Source organism: Salmo salar, chromosome ssa11, assembly GCF_905237065.1.
Source record: "Salmo salar chromosome ssa11, Ssal_v3.1, whole genome shotgun sequence".
NCBI lineage: Eukaryota > Metazoa > Chordata > Actinopteri > Salmoniformes > Salmonidae > Salmo > Salmo salar.
Window position 1 is genome coordinate 39,853,193 of NC_059452.1, and position 20,872 is coordinate 39,874,064.

General features: G+C 42.4%; 1 protein-coding gene across 1 annotated transcript in view; it reads right to left on the reverse strand.

The window, feature by feature from the left end:
• The window catches only part of LOC106587854 (unconventional myosin-IXAa), a gene marked incomplete at its 3' end in the record, with an annotated part of 150,259 nt that extends 129,415 nt beyond the window's left edge, over positions 1-20,844 (reverse strand). Inside the window, 1 exon segment of the mRNA XM_045689541.1 lies at positions 20,523-20,844.
• Positions 20,845-20,872: the final 28 nt, after the last annotated feature.

Below are 20,872 nucleotides of genomic sequence, written 5' to 3' on the forward strand. Positions count from 1 at the left end.
GTAGAGTAGTGCTTCAGCTGGCTAGCAGATCTCAACAAGTGCAGCAGTGCACTCACACCTCCAGAAATTCCATACCGGGAAGGACTGAGTGTGCCACAAACGTTGAGTCACACTGACCATATGTGTGTTGCGTGTATGCGTTGTGACAGTCTCCCCCCACCTCTCTCTCACACAGCCCTTATTCTGGCCTCGTGACAAGGAAGTGTGTGTCTGTGTGTATGAGAAAGAGAGACGGAGAGATGGGAGAGATTACAGAACCTGCCCATAGTCTGTCAGCGGCCTGTCAAAACGCACAACAGCCCTATACAGTGGGAAGTAAGCATGTGCTCTCCTTCGCCCTCTCGTCTACTCTCTATTCTTTGTCCTTGCCGGTCTATATTCTCTCAGCTCGTCTTCAATCCAATCCTTTACTAGTTTTTTCCCGTTGCCCTCTTCTCTTTCTTCCACTGAAATGAGAGCTCAAATCAAATCAAAATTTGTCACGTGTGCTGAATACAGTGAAACACTTACTTACAGGCCCTAACCAACAGTGCAATTTTTAAGTAAAAAAATAGGTATTAGGTGAACAATAGATAAGTAAGGAAATAAAAAAAAACAACAGCAAAAAGACAGTGAATAATAACAGTAGCGAGGCTATATACAGGCACCGGTTAGTCGGGCTAATTCAGGTAGTATGTACAGTTGAAGTCGGAAGTTTACATACACCTTAGCCAAATACATTTAAAATCAGTTTTTCACAATTCCTGACATTTAATTCTAGTAAAAATTCCCTGTCTTAGGTCAGTTAGGATCACCACTTTATTTTAAGAATGTGAAATGTCAGAATAATAGTAGAGAGAATGATTTATTTCAGCTTTTACTTCATCACATTCCCAGTGGGTCAGAAGTTTACATACACTCAATTAGTATTTGGTAGCATTGCCTTTAAATTGTTTAATTTGGGTCAAATATTTCAGGTAGCCTTACACAAGCTTCCCACAATAAGTTGGGTGAATTTTGGCCCATTCCTCCTGACAGAGCTGGTGTAACTGAGTCAGGTTTGAAGGCCTCCTGGCTCGCACGCACTTTTTCAGTTCTGCCCACACATTTTCTATAGGATTGAGGTCAGGGCTTTGTGATGGCCACTCCAATACATTTACATCATTTAGCAGACGCTCTTATCCAGAGCGACTTACAAATTGGTGCATTCACCTTATGATATCAATACCTTGACTTTGTTGTCCTTAAGACATTCTGCCACAACTTTGGAAGTATGCTTGGGGTCATTGTCCATTTGGAAGACCCATTTGCGACCAAGCTTTAACTTCCTGACTGATGTCTTGAGATGTTGCTTCAATATATCCACATAATTTTCCTCCCTCACGATGCCATCTATTTTATGAAGTGCACCAGTCCCTCCTGCAGCAAAGCAGCAAGGAGGGTGCGTACTTTTCTCCAAAAAGTACGATCTTCGTCCCCATGTGCAGTTGCAAACCGTAGTCTGGTTTCTTTATGGCGGTTTTGGAGCAGTGGCTTCTTCCTTGCTGAGCGACCTTTCAGGTTATGTCGATATAGGACTCGTTTTATTGTGGATATAGATACTTTTGTACCCGTTTCCTCCAACTTCACAAGGTCCTTTGCTGTTGTTCTGGGATTGATTTGCACTTTTCGCACCAAAGTACATTCATCTCTAGGAGACAGAATGTGTCTCCTTCCTGAGCAGTATGACGGCTGCGTGGTCCCATGGTGTTTATACTTGCGTACTATTGTTTGCACAGATGAACGTGGTACCTTCAGGCATTTTGAAATTGCTCCCAAGGATGAACCAGACTTGTGGAGGTCTACAATTGTTTCTGAGGTCTTGGCTGATTTCTTTTGATTTTCACATGATGTCAAGCAAAGAGGCAGTGAGTTTGAAGGTAGGCCTTGAAATACATCCACAGGTACACCTCCAATTGACTCAAATTATGTCAATTAGCCTATCAGAAGCTTCTAAAGCCATGACATCATTTTCTGGAATTTTCCAAGCTGAGTCAATTTAGCGTATGTAAACTTGTGACACCATGAATTATAAGTGAAGTAATCTGTCTGTAAACAATTGTTGGAAAAATGACTTGTGTCATGCACAAAGTAGATGTCCTAAACAACTTGCCAAAACTATAGTTTGTTAACAAGAAATTTGTGGAGTTTTAATGACTCCAACCTAAGGGTATGGAAACCGACTTCAACTGTACATGTAGGTATGGTTAAAGTGTCTATGCATATATGATGAACAGAGTAGCGTAAAAGAGGGGTTGGTGGGTGGTGGGACACCATGCAGATAGTCCAGGTAGCCAATGTGCGGGGGCACCGGTTATTCGGGCTATTTGAGGTAGTATGTACATGAATGAATATGTAAAGTGACTATGCATATATGATAAACAGAGTAGCATAAGAGGGGTTGGGACACACACACACACACACACACACACACACACACACACACACACACACGGTAGCCATTTGATTTGATTACCTGTTCAGCCTTTTGGTCCTAGACTTGGCACTACGGTACCGCTTGCCATTCAGTAGCAGAGAGGACAATCTATGAGTAGGGCCTTCCTCTGACACGCCGTACGCACTACCCTCCATAGAGCCTTGCAGTCAGAGGCCGAGCAGTTGCCATACCAGGCAGTGATGCAACCAGTCAGGATGCTCTCGACGTTGCAGCTGTAGAACCTTTTGAGGATCTGAGGACCATTGCCAAATGTTTTTAGTTTCCTGAGGGGGAATAGGCTTTGTCGTGCCCTCTTCACGACTGTCTTGGTGTGTTTGGACCGTTCTAGTTTGTTGTTGATGTGGACACCAAGGAACTTGAAGCTCTCAACCTGCTCCACTACAGCCCCGTCGATGAGAATGGGGGCGTGCTCGGTCCTCCTTTCCTGTAGTCCACAATCATCTCCTTAGTCTTGGTTACGTTGAGGGATAGGTTGTTATTCTGGCACCACCCGGCCAGGTCTCTGACCTCCTCCCTATAGGCTGTCTCGTTGTTGTCGGTGATCAGGCCTACCACTGTTGTGTCTGCAAACTTAATGATGGTGTTGGAGTCGTACCTGGCCACGCAGTCGTGGGTGAACAGGGAGTACAGGAGGGGACTGAGCACGCACCCGAGGGGCTCCAGTGTCGAGGATCAGCGTGGCAGATGTGTTGCTACCTACCCTCACTACCTGGGGGCGGCCCGTCAGGAAGTCTAGGATCCAGTTGCAGAGGGAGGTGTTTAGTCCCAGGATCCTTAGCTTAGTGATGAGCTTTGAGGGTACTACAGTGTTCAACGCTGAGCTGTAGTCAATGAATAGCATTCTCACATAGATGTTCCTTTTGGCTAGCAGATCAGGTAGATGTTCTGTTTGCATAGCAAATAGTCCTCTGTGGTGGTGGGCACAGTGAGACCAGTAGTGGGTGCTTTTGTGGGATAATATCCCCACAACCAAGACATGAGGCTCCTGAATCTCCACACCACGTCTAATTCAAGCACTGTCTCTGCCTAGCGCCGTCTATTGCTCCCTAGCTAAAAGTAGGCCAACCCTTTATATGTGGCCATTTTCACTCAACCTTGTGCTCCATACTTCAATCAATGTCACACGAACACAAGTCTTTCAATGTTTGTAACATAGTCTAAACGCATTGCCAGAACCATTACTGCAATTGAAGTTGAAATCGTCAAGTTTAAGCTGTAAAGTGTTTGACCTACAAGATGTACAAGATCAAAGTAAACTACGTGAACAGACAACTGCTAGTAGCTCATTAGTGAATCCAACCAGATTTGAGTTAAGAGAGGGTCTCAAGGGGAGAACAGACATCCTGCTAGTAGTACACTTCTGATGTGGTGCGCTGGCAACTCTTCTAAAACAGCCTTAGTAAATCCAATAGCGTGCTCTAAAAACACAGCTCTCTGAGGTGAAACTCACGGCTAACCAATTAAATACGGGAAGAGAAACACGCAAAGACCTTGAGTCATTATTGCTTGTAGCTAAATGTTTTTTGTTACATGTCCTTGACCTTGTTTTAAGTTGTGTATGTCATTGTTTACTGCCACAATCCATTTTACAATGTTAAAGGTTGAAAATGTAGCATATTTGGTGGGCTGGCAAGATATTGCCTCTTCCAGTAAGGGCCTTATTCAATCAAAATGTGTTAAGTGAATAAACAGATAAACAGTGGAAAACAAATAAATTCTACATAATTCAGGCACACAGTCATGCTGGGCTGGAAAGGTTCAGGTTGTATTCAACTTTTGGGTTGAAAAGGCAGGTTCTCCAGACTGATGAATTACATGTAAGGAAAGTGTCAGCCATCTACACTGAATAAACATGTGGACTCCTTACAGCCAGAGAGAACACAACACAACCATGGCCTCTCAGAACTTTATTCAGGCGTCAACTGATGCTCTGATATAAACACACTATCAAAAGCTCTTGATCAAACGACAGCCAGGAATTATGTGAGAAGAGCCAAAGAGAGATGAAACAGTTACAGTAGCTCTACTTTGATGCAGTCTCTCTGATTCACTGCCAGGACCTTAACACAGGGCTTGTCATAAACTATTTGTGTACAGCGTATGAACTGTGAGCTGGAAGGAGACACCTGAGTCAGTAGGCCAGGGTCAGCGAGAGGAGAGGAAACATGGCTGCCCCACGCCTTCAAAGCCAACAGAAACACTGCCACTGTGCCAAGTCACTTATAGGGCCGCGCCGTCACTGGCTTCTCCTCTGAGTGGGAACAGAGATCCTTCAGCCTCCCCGACTCTTTGATGAAGGGGAAACAGGATGAGATGAGATTGTTGCCTGTATGTCACACCTTCACCTATGCCTACTTGAAGTTCCTTCCTCACTAAATATTGGTGCTCTGTTTACAACTTCATAGATAAGATATCACAAATACCTTAGTAATTCAATCACAATGTCTAAAAGAGACAGGCCTAGGCATTGAGAAATAAAGTCAAGCAGAGTTTGGGCTTACACAAAGTGCAATAACGCTAACCTGTTAACCTAGCAGGGTAGCATGCTAGCATGTGGCTAACCCAACTGACACATCCCTTCCAAACTTCACCGTTCTCACTGTAATTTACAGCCGACCAAAGGCTCCCTGGGCCTGTGTGCACAACACAGCACAGAGATAATAATGGGTATTCTAAATGAAATACAACTGCCATGCTAACTCCCTCCACATGTCTGCTATAATAGGAACATGCTTGCCTTACGCCAAACGCTGACAGGTGTGTGGTGGTGGCACAACTGTGGATTTGCACTCGTACACAAATATGAAGTTGTCTCGCTGAGGAGGCCCGGAGGATCTTGTTTGGTGGGTCAGGGTGACAGTGCCATGTGTCACTGCTAAAATAAGAGCCGAGATTGGCCATGCTGGTGCTATTATTAGTACAGAGCCCAGTTAGCACAGTGTGTGGTCACAGAACAAGGAGTGCTCGCTCGCTAAACAAAGGGGGAAGATGTACTAGGAATGATCGGATGCTAGACTGTGCTGATCCTGTTCACAATTGCTCTAATGCCACATTCAAAGAAGAAAACAGAATTATGAGATTACAATAAAATATGTATATAAATAAACGGCCTATCGTTAAATGTAAAGGTGGAAAGAAATGGGAGAGCAATCCCACCACAGAGTCAAGCCTAAATGGCCTTTTTATAGCCTTGTAAAACTTGCAACTCTTCAAGAGAGACATCCGGGCCTGGCCAGTGACAAGCCAGGACAAACTGAGTCTGTAGCAGGAAGAGCATGTCACTACTTAGCCAAGAATAACTACACCCGTAGCCATTTGTATAGCCATGTTCATTGATTTCTTAATGTTGACTTTATAATGAAAGGACACCATTTCATTTCAGCAGTTAAATGTCAATGTAATCCACTGGTCAACAAAGATTCCAACTTTGAAGAATAAGGCAACATAACCTAAATCAAAGATGGCCGCCATAATAGCGTTCTCTAATGAGGAAATCTTTGTAACTCGAGGTAGGTCGCAGGACTTCCATTTCTATCAACATGGCCAGCCTTCAATGGGCTATGCTGTCCCCTCTCTACATACAGTAAGGGGATGGTTCATGGGCCTTTCAGAAAATACTAGTCACTCTGGGCCCAACAATCCAACAGACTTTGTCATGCCAGTGAACTCAAAGGCAGGTTCCTGAAAGGAACTCCTATTAATACCACTGAAGGGGTTTACATGGAAAAGAGCGCTGGAGACAGGGAGAGTAAACAGGACCACCCCTGAGTGGTCGCAATGGTGAGGCCTACTTCCTTCATCCACTCCCAGGACAATGACCCCAGCATGGGCGAAGCAGGAAGCGTGGTTCAGGGGGCTTCTCCACAACAACAACACTGTGACATTGTTACGGCTCCCTTTACACTTTCTACTGATAGCAAAGCGTGAACCTCATTATGAACTTTTAAGTCCCCTGTTTGATGCTACAATGTTCCCAGTTTGAGGAACTTTAACTCTTTGGGGGTGAAATTGATGCCGTATGTCAACTTTTAACATCTAGCTACAAAATCATAGCCAACAGGGGCTCTTAAATTCCCTGCCCTTTAAGTCAGAAAAGAGAAGATTACACAAAATACTATGACAAAAGAGGAAATAAAACATTGATGTCTGCCTCTGAACTACAACAGACAGGAACATGATTAAACAGGACATCCCAACCTGAGAGGGATTCTCACAGCAGACAGCCAACTGTGAGGAGACTGCCAGAGCTTCCTGTCAACAGACACTACCTAGAAAACAGTACGGATGGACAGACTGCCAAACAGGTCCGTGGGTCAGACAGCATGTGAGCTTTTTCTGGAGGACTCTCACCATTCCCACGCTCCTCTGACTGGCTGCAGACAGAGCACCGGCGTAGGATGTAGATAGGGCTACAGACACCTGTCAGGAACCTGGGAGAATAACACACAGAGATCTGGCCCTTTCCAAACCTCTCTGGCTGGTTCTCACTGTCGTCCAGTCGCTCTCTCCCACACCATCCATCTCCCACTCAGTCTCTCACTCCGTTCCCCCTTCTATCTCCCCTCTCTGTCCATCTCCCCCTCTGATTGTGTCTCTGTCACAGCTGAAAGGTGAGAGTTCTATAGTTAGTTCAATAATGATAGTGTCCATGTGAAATGATTCAGAACTAGACACAGTAAGAGATGATAGAGGGCATTCCAACAGTAAACCATTAAAAGGATGCCAATCATACCATACAACCAAATAAGTATGAGGTAGCCTGATCCAAATGGGCTGCGTTTACACGGGCAGTCCAATTCTGATATTTTGACCAATCACATCAGATCTTTTCACATCAGATATTTTTCAGAGCTGATCTGATTGGTCAAAAGACCAATTAGTGAAAAAAATGCAGAATTGGGCTGCCTGTGTAAACGCAGCCATGGTATCAGAGATATCAGTATCATCTGGATGAAGACTTGGCAAAAACAACATCCGTGTTACAAATGGAACTTAATCATTAACAGCATGAATCTTCTACACTGGGGTATTAACTTACTTAAACATTAGTATAGGGGAGGAGTAGGATGTTCCTTTCTCAGGAAAGAGAAATCTGTCAAAATTGGCCATTCTCTAATCTCCAGACAGTTGTGGATTTCTTTGCCAACTCGTTTTATAAAAAATAAAGTCATGGGGGAACTTGCTGGCATGGAATATATAGTCATCACACAGATTTATTTAAAAACATTTCCTGGTAAAGCCGCTCATCAATTCATACTGGAAAGAAGTTCAGTGTGTGTGGCAGGAAGCCCAGAGCTACTGAATAAAGAACACCCTGGAGCTCATGTGTAGCTGGCTTGTACACCTCTTTAGAAGTTTGCCAAGTCTAACCACTAGAAAGGTATCACCTCAAGCACAAATCTGTCTGGTGGTGAGCTGCATGGCAAATGACTGTATGATGCCAAGCAGGGTTAGGGTCAATTCCATTTCAATTCAGAAAGTAAACCCTATTCCAATTCTCTTCAGTGAGGAAAATATACTCTAAAAGAGAACTTCAGTGTACTTCTTAAATTGAAATTGACCCCAACCCTGATGCCAACAGCCTCTACTGGGAACGTTGGGAACCACTCGACTCTAGATGAGTGAGTGGGGCGATGTCAGAACATCCACTCTGCCGGTGCTGAAAGCAAGCAGATGGGGTTGGTCAGAGGGAGAAAAAGCAGCAGAGAGGGAGTGGAGATGAGGGTGAAGAAGAAGACACAGGGAGGCTACTGTAGGAGGTATCAGTGACCTGGATTACACACACTTCATTTCCCCATAAGAATGGTAGCCATTAAGCCAAGGCCTGGTTCAGCTGAGCAGGTCCTGGCCTGGGGCAAGGCAGCTTCAAGGACAAGAGGAGGAGGAGCCGGGCACCAGCGGGTGGACTCCTCCTGACACACTGGCTGGTAAATAAACACGCTCACACCGAGTACGTTTATATGCACAGTAATAATTTTATATTAAACTGATTATGGCAGTAGACAGATTATGCAATAGTCATGTAAACACCTTACTCTGCGATTAAAAAACACCTGGTTTTCTGAGAAATCTTTCTAATTATTAGGACATGTAAACACCTAACAATCGGCATTCCAAAGGTGTATTTGATCTGTGCATGTGCTAGCACCAGCCAGGTGCGAGTGAAGCACCCTCTTTAGTGTGAGTGAAGTGAGTTTGGAACAACTGAATGTATGCCTCTTAGAAATAGTTCACATACAAACATATGTTTGAACTCATAATCAAATCTGCTTCCCAAAAATAACAGTCGCTGTGGTAGAACATTTATTTTGATTGGTGATTTTCAGCATTTTTCAGAGTCCCATCAGGTAGCCTGATTCCAGATGGCTCCATGGAAACAGGATTATTATGAGGGAAATCGTTCTTCTTACAAAGCATGTACAGTGCCTTGCAAAAGTATTCATCCCCCATGGGATTTTTCCTATTTTGTTGCATTACAACCTGTAATTTAAAAATTATTTTTTATTTGGATTTCATGTAATGGACATACACAAAATAGTCCAAATTGGTGAAGTGAAAAAAATTACTTTATTCAAAAAAATTTAATTAAATTTGGAAAAGTGGTGCGTGCATACAGTGATAAATGACACCTGGGAGCCAGAAATCTTTCTGATTGAGGGGGGGTCAAATACTTATTTCCCTCATTAAAATGCAAATCAATTCATAACATTTTTGACATGTGTTTTTCTGGATTTTTTTGTTGTTATTCTGTCTCTCACTGTTCAAATAAACCTACCATTAAAATTATAGACTGATCATTTCTTTGTCAGTGGGCAAACGTACAAAATCAGCAGGGGATCAAATACTTTTTTCCCCTCACTGTATCTATTCACTGCCTTTGCTATGAAGCCCCTAATTAAGATCTGGTACAACCAATTACCTTCAGAAGTCACATAATTAGTTAAATAAAGTCCACCTGTGTGCAATCTAAGTGTCACATGATCTCAGTATATATACACACACCTGTTCTGAAAGGCCCCAGCATCTGTAACACCACCAAGCAAGTGGCACCATGAACACCAAGGAGCTCTCCAAACAGGGCAGTGACAAAATTGTGGAGAAGTACAGATCAGGGTTGGGTTATTAAAAAAATATCAGAAACTTTGAACATCCCACAGAGCACCATTAAATCCATTATTACAAAATGGAAAGAATATGGCACCACAACAAACCTGCCAAGAGAGGGCCGCCCACCAAAACTCACAGACCAGGCAAGGAGGGCATTAATCAGAGGGGCAACAAAGAGACCAAAGATAACCCTGAAGGAGCTGCAAAGCTCCATAGCCGAGATTGGCGTATCTGTCCATAGGACCACTTTTAGCTGTACACTCCACAGAGCTGGGCTTTACAGAAGAGTGGCCAGAAAAAAAGCTACTGCTTAAAGAAAAAAATAAGCAAACACATTTGGTGTTCGCCAAAAGGCATATGGTAGACTCACCAAACATATGGAAGAAGGTACTCTGGTTAGATGAGACTAAAACTGAGCTTTTTGGCCATCAAGGCAAACGCTATGTCTGGTGCAAACACAACACCTCATAACCCCGAGAACAACATCCCCACAGTGAAGCATGGTGGTGGCAGCATCATGCTGTGGGTATGTTTTTCATCAGCAGGGACTGGGAAACTGGTCAGAACTGAAGGAATGATGGATGGCGCTAAACGCAGGGAAATTCTTGAGGAAAAGCTGTTTCAGTATTCAAGAGATTTGAAACTGGGACGGAGGTTCACCCTCCAGCAGGACAATGACCCAAAGCATACTGCTAAAGCAACACTTGAGTGGTTTAAGGGGAAACATTTAAAATGTCTTGGAATGGCCTCGTCAAAGTCCAGACCTCAATCCGATTGAGAATCTGTGGTATGACTTAAAGATTGCTATATGCCAGCGGAACCCATCCAACGTGAAGGAGCAAGAGCAGTTTTGCCTTGATTGGGCAAAAATCCCAGTGACTAGATGTGCCAAGCTTATAGAGATATACCCCAAGAGACTTGCAGCTGTAATTTCTGCAAAAGGTGGCTCTACAAAGTATTGACTTTGGGGGGGTGAATAGTTATGCATGCTCAAGTTTGTTTTTTTTTGTCTTATTTCTTGTTTGTTTCACATTAAAAAATATTTTGCATCTTCAAAGTGGCAGGCATGTTGTATGAATCAAATGATACAAACCCCCCCCCCCAAAAAAAATCTATTTTAATTCCAGGTTGTAAGGCAACAAAATAGGAAAAATGCCAAGGGGGTGAATACTTTAGCAAGCCACTGTACATGTTTTAATCAATAATCATCATTATATTAATCGGATTAGCCAATTAAATCGCATTATTGTGTGCATGTAACCGTTCTTACTAACACGCAAGCGCATACAAATTGAAATCAAATTGTATTGGTCACATACACGTGTTTAGCAGATGTTATTGCGGGTGTAGTGAAATGCATGTGTTTCTAGCGCCGACAGTGGAGTAATATCTAACAAATTACACAACATATACCCAATACACACAAATCTAAGTAGGAATGAATTAAGACTATATACATACGGACGAGCGATGTCAGAGCAGAACAGACTAAGCTACAGTAGAATAGTATAGAATACTATATACACACATATGAGATGAGTAATGCAAGATATGAACAATGCAAGTTCGAGAGACACAGACAGAAGACAGGGAGCAAACACTAGGACTCATGTCCTGTTTGAGAGCTGTCTGCTGAGGACTTCTGCTCCCATTACAGTGCCAGAGATACAACCTGCCTTGAATATTCAGTGCCAACAGATCTGAACTGATAAATGGTCTGTTTCCTGTTCAAGATGCCCCATTAGTCTTTGGAATGATGCGGTCATGCAACCAACTGAACAAACAGTCTTTAGGCCTGCAGGGTATGAAAATCTGAATCAAACTAACCAGCACAGTCAATTAACTGTGTTGATGTTGATCGAATTAGCTGCAGGATGATTCCTTTGTGAGGCATTAATTACATAACCACACTGCAGTTGTCACTTCTGATGTCTTGATTCATAACTGTATCCCATACTATGGACAAATTACAAAAGGACAATTTTGCTTAACGTTTAAAAAAAGACTTTGTGTACCTTACAGACAAACAAACATGCCGTAGCTGGGTGCTTTCAAGGGTACAGAACTTCATTGCCTGGCTCTTGCGGTTATATAATACGACCATTCTGCATTGTGAATTGACGTGGAATTGTATGATTTTTCTTATGTTAAAAAGAAAGGCTACACACATCTAAAGTAACCGTTTAAAAACAGCATTTTTTAAAATCAGTTTTCCATTAAAAACAATAAGAAAAATCATAAAATTCAACGTCAATTCACAATGCAGAATAATGGTCGCATTATATGACCGCTAGGGCCAGGCAATGAAGTTCTGTACCACTGTCATATACCCCTTGAAAGCACCCAGCTACGGCATGTTTGTTTGTCTGTCTGTAAAGTTACACTAAGGCTTTTTAAATGCGGACACGAAACCTTCTCTGGAGATAGTTTCGAAGCGCCACTGAACGGGTATTTTACTTGTCTGTAAAGGAACGCAGCTTCTGAAGCGTGACTAACGTCCATCACTAGGCAAAAAGAACTGTCAATCAAATAATCTCAAACTACCTGCGCGCAGCCTGCCTGTTTATTAAATACTGTGATTTAAATCAAGACATTTTGTAGAAATAAGACATCATTTGCTAGGAAGCGACTCTTAAGATTTTGGAACGAAGTAGACTGGTTTAGTTTCCAATACTTCCAAGAACACTCGCATCTTTCATATAGAGCTAGCGAGGGACAGAGAGAGTAGAGGATTACATTACAGGCAGGGTGGTTTTGTCTAGAAGGCATACACTTTGGTCAAAATGTACTTTTCATAGGTTTAGGAAAACTTATGCAGCAGGTTAGGAGAATTAACGTAGCAGGTTAGGATCATTTGATAAAGGTTAGGGGGGTTAGCTGAAATGCAAAAATATATATACTTTTTACAACAAATTTGACAAAAGATGTAGACATGACCAGGCACGTTGGCCACCAGGCAGACAGGAGTTAGAAGGCACTAGGCCTATCTATCAGCAATCAAAAGCTGTATCTTGCAATGGAATGCTGTATTTCGCAATTTCTTGGCTTGCAAAGTCTTGCAACTTCAGTAAAGCAGGGCCTATCATCAATTAATAGGGTAGGATATTCTACAAGCAATAGAACGAAGACTGAACACACACTCGTATCATTAGCGAAGAGCAAGCGAGCCAGCAGCAGTGTTATTTTAATTTAGTGGGGAGAAAAAACAAAATAACCGTTTTTCCCGTTAGGGACTTTTCTAACGTTCACACCCCTAATCCACACTGGAGGGCGTACAACTTTTAGTATAATAAAAATAAGTTTAGACTGAAACCTCAAAGATACAACCCAGCCATATGATGTCATGCTGTCCAAGGTAATCCTGAGTTCCATCATAAACGAATCCGGTTCAATTCAATCAACTGGAGTCGTTGGCAGTCCTATAGTACACACACTCCATAACAGAATCCATAGCTGTGTTCGAATACCCATACTAACATACTGTATACTACATACTTAATGAATATACACTACATACTATTCGTTCCCTTTTAGTATACTGTTTGTAAACGAACGGTATCCTTTCAATTGAGCATACTAGCACTTCGCCTGTCTACACGAAGTTGATGCTGTTGCTATGCAACCTCTTGCTAGCCTGTTAGCATGACAAATGACTAGCTTGGCATCAAACAAATTGTATTGGTCACATACACATATTTAGCAGATGTTATTGCGGGTGTAGAAAAATGCTTGTGTTCCTAGCTCCAACAGTGCAATAGTATCTAACAATTCACAACAATACACACAAATCTAAAATAAAATAATGGAATTAAGAAATATAAATATAAGGAAGCGCAATGTCAGAGTGGCATTGACTAAAATACAGTAGAATAGAATACATTATATACATATGAAATCATTCGACTTTGGGTGTGTTTGTAAATTCAATCTGGAGTGCTAGCATGCGCATTTGTCAATTCAGAGTATTGTCAGTTGGTAAATTCAGAGTGTTTTGCTCTTCGATCGTACAGAGCGCACACTGGACAGTCTGGCGGAAGAGTAGGGTTGATCAGAGTGGCAGTCAAGCACCCAAACTAACTTGCTAGCTACTTCCAGACACAAATGAGAGAACAGCTCACTGACCATTTTACTCACCCTGGCATAGCTGGTTAGGTTGTTTTCATGTTATCCAGAGCTTTGGTGACTGTAATTGTGCTGCTGGCAACAATTGGGATGACCATTGGGTTTCCCATGTATAACAAAACGGTATAGCTTATGCATTGGCAGCCATGATGGCACTAATGAAATATTCATCATATACAGTACAATGGGCAGGCTATGACATTAACTGCAGGGCTGAATGTTAAGCACATCTGCTTAGCGCATTAGAAACAACATGACCTCTAACTATAGGTCAGTGTTCAGAGGGCTCTCTCAGACTCTTCAACATGACGACTGGCCAGCTCAGTTTGGCAGATCAGTCAGTCAAAGGAGGACAAGACAGGCGCTTTGTCTGAGGTGAACATTGACGACGCTAACGGCTTTAGCAGACCGCGTGTCTGATGAAGTATATTAAACAACACAGCGTTATCGTACACTGAGAGGGGAGGTCAGGGAGTTCAATGGGGGAACTAACAAACACCATGCATTCTAAAAACAATGGGTAGACAAAGAAATTATATAGTAAGGGAGGGCAGAGGGGGGATTGTTCATCAATGCAATTGTAAACTCTATAGGTCGGTATAATGTTTTTAGGATTTGGGCTTATTTCATAAAATAGTAGTAAACAACTTTGCCATCATCAACATCATGTTGTCAAATTTACTTTAGACAGATGGCAATGACATTAGCTTGAAAAGTTCGTCAAAAATAGCTAGCAATGCTAACGTTAGCTAGCTAAAATCTGGAGGTCTCCCCTCAATCTTAGCTACCTAGTTAAAGTAATACTGCATCTAAAGTCAATCTGGTGACATCAAAATAATAATAAAAGGTTTTCCTAATAATGATTTGCCTTCTTAAGAAATGTCATTGTGTTTTCATGCCACAGTAATGCACTTTAGAATAAATATTCATCAGCACCCAATAAGGATGTATTGAGCAGAATGCTCAGTTGGGCATCAGTCCTAAAACAAACAAAAGATATTGTCACGCAACATGCAACCAATGAATTCAATTACTAGAGGGACTATGTCATAAACCCGTAGAAGTTCCATAATGGAGTGAAAATGGGCAGCTTAAGCTTATTTGAATGAAAATAAAACAGCTCTGATTATATTATGTGGTCCCGTGTGGCTCAGTTGGTAGAGCATGGTGTTTGCAACGCCAGGGTTGTGGGTTCGATTCCCACGGGGGACCAGTACAGAGAGAAAAACATTTGTGAAATGTATGCATTCACTACTGTAAGTCGCTCTGGATAAGAGCGTCTGCTAAATGACTAAAATGTAAAAGTATATAAAGTGATCTATAACAGCGCTATGGTCCGCGATGCTTTATGTTAAAAACAAGATGTAAAATATCAAATTTATTTATAAAGCCCTTCTTACATCAGCTGATGTCACAAAGTGCTGTACAGAAACCCAGCCTAAAACCTCAAACAGCAAGCAATGCAGGTGTAGAAGCCCGGGAAAGACGTGACTCCGACACATATGGGGATATCATGGTTTCATTTATTTGACATTCAGAGGCTGAGCTACAACCTTCTATAGCAGAGGAGACAAAAAAATACACTTTGCTTGGGAAGTAATCTAATTATTTCACTATCCTTTGATTAAGCTATTCACTTTCTGTACAATAGAAGATGTTTAACCTCAGACAGCTTTTAGCAAAACACTTGACCTTCTCTCATTGGGATAAGCCACGGAAGAATAGCCAGAAGATTTTATTTTATATTATTTTACCCCTTTTTCTCCCCAATTTTGTGGTATCCAATTGGGTAGTTACAGTCTTGTCCCATCGCTGCAACTCCCGTATGGACTCGGGAGAGGCGAAGGTCGAGAGCCGTGCGTCCTCCGAAACACAACCCAGCCAAGCTGTACTGCTTCTTGACACAACGCCCGCTTAACACGGAAGCCAGCCGCGCCAATGTGTCGGAGGAAACACCGTACACCTGGCGACCGTGTCAGCGTGCATTGCGCCCAGCCCACCACAGGAGTCGCTAGTGCGCGATGGGACAAGAACATCCCGGCCAGCCAAACCTTCCTCTAACCCGGAGGACGCTAGGCCAATTGTGCGTCGCCTCATCGGTCTCCCAGCCGCGGCCGGCTGCGACAGAGCCTGGACTCGAACCAGGATCTCTAGTGCAATGTAGTGGCTTAGACCACTACGCCACTCGGGAGGCCCGTCGGTGTCCATTCTTATGCTATAATTTTGGTAATTTGTGTCGTATTAAAAAAATATTCTGCTAATGTTTAAAATGATGTAGAATTTAATGAAATGTTTATAAAAGGCTATATTTTCTTGGGTCTGTAAATATGATTATAGATTCATGAAATGCTTTTACTATAAAGGAGATATTTCCACTACTCTTGTCCATGGTGGTCTGTGAACCCACAACCTTCTGGCCTGCAGCACTGTGCAGTGTGCACTATCAAAATTCCTGCATTGCCATGTAAGGCTTACAGGACAAAGAACAGTTTCTAAAACTGCATATCTAAGGCTCTGGTATGTCCAAGAAGTGAGGGTAAACGGTAATTCCATCTTGGCCTAATCATTTTACTGACGTAACCATTTAAGCTAAATAAAATCTAGTGCTTAAATTATGAAATACCATAGATCTCATTTGCTAAGAGCGATGAAGCAGTAGGTTAAATTAACTCAAGGGCTTTCTTCCAGAAGCAACTTTCGCTACATGCCCTTTGAGTTTCCTGTGATTGTTCTAGCATCTCAACAGGGGTTTCTCAATAGAGAGGAATTAAACAAAGATTTGGCCTCGTCCTCTTTCCACAACAGACACTCCTTTTTAGGGGAGAACTACTGTAGGAGCGAACTCCGTACTTTTAAAGGGACACTAATAACCAAGTAATGAGTAGGCTAGTGACCAAGGCTAGTAACAAGTAGGCTAGTAACCAAGGCTAGTAACAAGTAGGCTAGTAACCAAGTAACAAGTAGGCTAGTGACCAAGTAGCTAGTGACCAAGTAACAAGTAGGCTAGTGACCAAGTAACAAGTAGGCTAGTGACCAAGTAACAAGTAGGCTAGTGACCAAGTAGGCTAGTAGCCAAATAATAGGCCTGACCTGCATTTAGGCCGACTCAATTTGGTGAAAACAGAAAACACCGTTGGTAATGTTAGGAAAAGAAAAAACAATTCCTTGTTTTCAATCACTCTTGATAAGAGGAATACCTATGTGAGAATGATGTTCATTGACTATAGCTCAGCGTTCAACACCATTGTCTCATCCAAGCTCGTCACCAAGCTTAGGACTTTGGGTATGAACACCTCCCTCTGCAACTGGATCCTTCCTGATGGTACGACCCCGGGTGGCGAGGGTAGGCAACATCACCTCAGCCACGCTGACCCTACCACTCAAGCCATAGACTTATTTTCTCTGCTGCCGCACGGCAAGAGGTACCGGTGCATCAAGTCTGACACCAACAGGCTCTTGAACAGCTTCTATCCCCAAGCAATATGACTGATAAATAACAAAATAGCTACACAGACTGAGTTAACCTTTAATTGACCTTTTATTTCAAATCTTTGCACTGTCTCTATGCACACTCACAGGGCCCTACACTCACACACACTGTCACTCCATCATTTGGTCACTCACACATAATATGCACATACATTTATACTGATTCTACACACCCACTCATATACAAGCTGCTGCTACTCTGTTTATATCTTATATCCTGTTGCCTAGTCTCCTTACCCCTGTACATATCTACCTCCATCACTACAGTATCCCTGCACATGCAAATATGGTATTGGAACTGACTTATTAAAAATGTCCTATATTTAGTATGCTTACTTACTTGTGTATTTTATATTTCTTATTCTTGTGGGGTTTTTTCTAGTAATACATTGTTACTGATCATTGCATTGTTAGGTTTTGAGTTTGCAAGAAAGGCATTTCACTGTGCTTGTGCATGTGACATTAAAACTAGAAACTCTCATCCTGACCAGTCTGAGCACCATGAGGAGTTAACGAGGGGAAATACAAAGCCTTTGAGGTCCCGTAGCCTCCTTCTGTAATGGCCACAGAGAATGGGGAGCTTTGTTCATGGGCAACAGGCATGTTCCACTTTAATGACTTCACTTCATGTGCGTGCCACTCACTTACGCCATACAATCCGGCCATGCGGCCGCACAACACTTTTCATGTGCGGCTGACCAAGTGACTCAGCACGTGACCTACCACCCCACCCCACCTAACCCCACAGAAGCATATGGCAATGAGGTCACTCATTTGAGGTCATGTTGAGTTTTCGAATCCTCAAAGGCATTGTGTAGTCCTATATGGGAAAAGCACAGCATGGTCACAGAGGAGCGGTTTGTCGCCTCGGTCCACCAGTGAACAAAACAATCAGGATAGAACTGACACAGTCAACATATTGGCTACAGTCTCTGTGGTTAGGGAGCAATAGCTTTAGGGTGATGCAATAGTTGTACATTTCTGCAATGGTCTTTTCCATCATGGAGGCTAGCCATCAAAACTTTGGAAGAACTCTGCTACTGCTGTAAAGCTTGTTTCCATTTGTCAAAGCAGCACCCCACAGCTCAGACTTTGGAGTGTCTACAGAGTAGCGTACAATGACCAAATAATGTGCAGCCAAATGGCCATTCACATTGATTTCACTGATCCAGCTCAGAGATAATCGGTTTCTAAAGTATACCACAGCATACCCCACCTAAGAACATTCATGAACAATTTCCATAGCCCCAGTCAGTAATATTCCACTGTCATAGATAGTGATATAGCCTAATAAACCTACATAACATTTTTATTCCCAGATGAATACTTCACGATTGAGCATTTCCAAACTGCAGATAGAGTGACATAGTTCCCTTCAAACGCTGCATCTGCACTGCTTCTACTGCATCTGCACTGCTTCTACTGCATCTGCACTGCTTCTACTGCATCTGCACTGCTTCTACTGCATCTGCACTGCTTCTACTGCATCAGGTGTTAGATCTGTGGCTACAACAGCTGCTGTAGCTACTCTGCTGCGCTGACAATCACTCCCACTTTTGAACCTCTCTATGTTCATATCAGCACAACATGGTTTTTCTCAAGCCTTCATCTCTGTTTGATGGCTTGCTTTCCATATTATCCTGTAGGCCTTTAGTTCAACAAGATGAACCCAAACGTCACAATGTATCCAGTTGAGATCAGAAATATCCTGTAGCCTAGTCCTGACCCAGGCTATTACACGTTTCAGGTATACAAGCTCCAACCATGGACATCACCAGAACATCATATCATGACTATTCATTGGATGTTAACCATAGAGTTAACTAGAGCTGAAGTGTTCTATTACCCCATGACGTGATACAGCCAAGAGGTCTGCCATTCAGAAATGTCAGAGAGAGGAGATGCCTGCCGGGAGTCATGTCAGTGGGACAAGTTGCTGGACTCTAATGTCATGCCCATGGCAGGCCTCTCTGGTGCTACCCCAGCAGGCAGCTGTGTCTTCTCAGTTCCAATGCATTCCTCCAGACCCACTCTGATCACCTGTACAGAGGATGGGTCCAAGTAACAAACTTTATGGAGAATATAGTTGTAGTACCTGGGAGTTTTGTTAGACGTATGTACGGGATACACATGGTATACACAGTACAACGAAATGGTTACTTGCAGGCTCAACAATGCAACAACAATAGGAAATAAAAGTTAGTTACTAAACATTCGTTATATTTTTGTAATTTCAAAATGTCTTGTTGTTGCTCACCATTGAGTAATGGTTTCCCATCATACCCATATCAGACTCCAGAGAAGCTTATTGATATAAAAAAATAATCTACAGGCTAAACAATATCCAAACTACAGAAGACATGTATAGAATACAGGCTACAGCCTCTACACTGGCATTACAAACAATAACATTCTCCAAAGATCATATAAACATTCTCAATCAACTCAGTACGAGGATAGGTCAGCTTGAGGGATAAGTAGTGGATAAAGCTATGGAACAAATGTTATGGGCTTAGGAGTGCTGCTCTGGGCAGGCCCCATGATTCAGCAGCTTCTTCACCCCATTATACCTCCTCTACAATTCCCCTGCCTTGCAGTCTGTACTGCATCCACTGCATTATAAACTATTCTGGCTAACCTCCACTAAATAATACATGCAGATATTTCCCCGCCCCAGACAGAGATAGACAACACACCTCTGCTATTGCTAGTGCTCTCAATTATTGTTCGATTACAATGTGTCAAAAGAGGGTGGTCTGAGATCACTTGAAGTTGGCGGGACATTGTAACCTTCATATTTTGATACATTTGATAGGATACAATGCATCTGCATGGACGTTGACAGATACTGTCTTGATTTGACTTGAAATCATTTTGTTTAAAAACTATAGTGCGTAGGTTATAAACTTTCGGTTCCCTTGACAAACTACATCATCAGTTATCTAACAGCTCATGACAAGAACTTGCTACTCGAAAGCAATACACTTTTGTAATAGTGGGTGTCTCACTACTGACAAAGTAAAAATAACAAATGTTGTATGCAAAGATGCGGTTTCTTTACTACACGCACAATCACAAAGTGGTCAAGCTATAAATCCAGTCAATAAATTAACACCGCGTTTCAAGTAATGGTAACTACACGCAATAAACTCCCTGTGGTTCAGTGGGAAGGGTAATGTTAGTTCATTGCGCGATGAATGGAATTCCAAAAATCATATCGTCAATAGCAAAACGTTGCCTATTGGTTCCATACCCCAGTGATTGGTACATATATATTTTTTACACGCACATGAAAAGCCCCGTTTGGGACAGTAACAACACTTCTTACCTTACTACTTCAATGAACGTTAATCCAAATCTGTTGTGCGCTGAAGCCTTCTCATTTGGGACAGGGTATTTAGCACACATATGCAACTCTCAAATCTGATTTTTAATTCCCGGGGTTTCCTTAAACAACTACGTCTTCGTTCTTCTCTCCAAATAACGTCCCCCGAAAAGAATACTCAAAATTCAGATCAGTCCCGAACAGTGCCGCATATTTGTCCTATTTTCTTCTCTTCTTAAAATGTATTAAAAGCAGCTCTTCCTATCCCCGGTGACGTTCGATGAAACCTCTGCTGCCTTTTCCCCCTTGCTAAACAGTGCGCGCTCACGCTACTTGATAGGCGGGGTGAAATA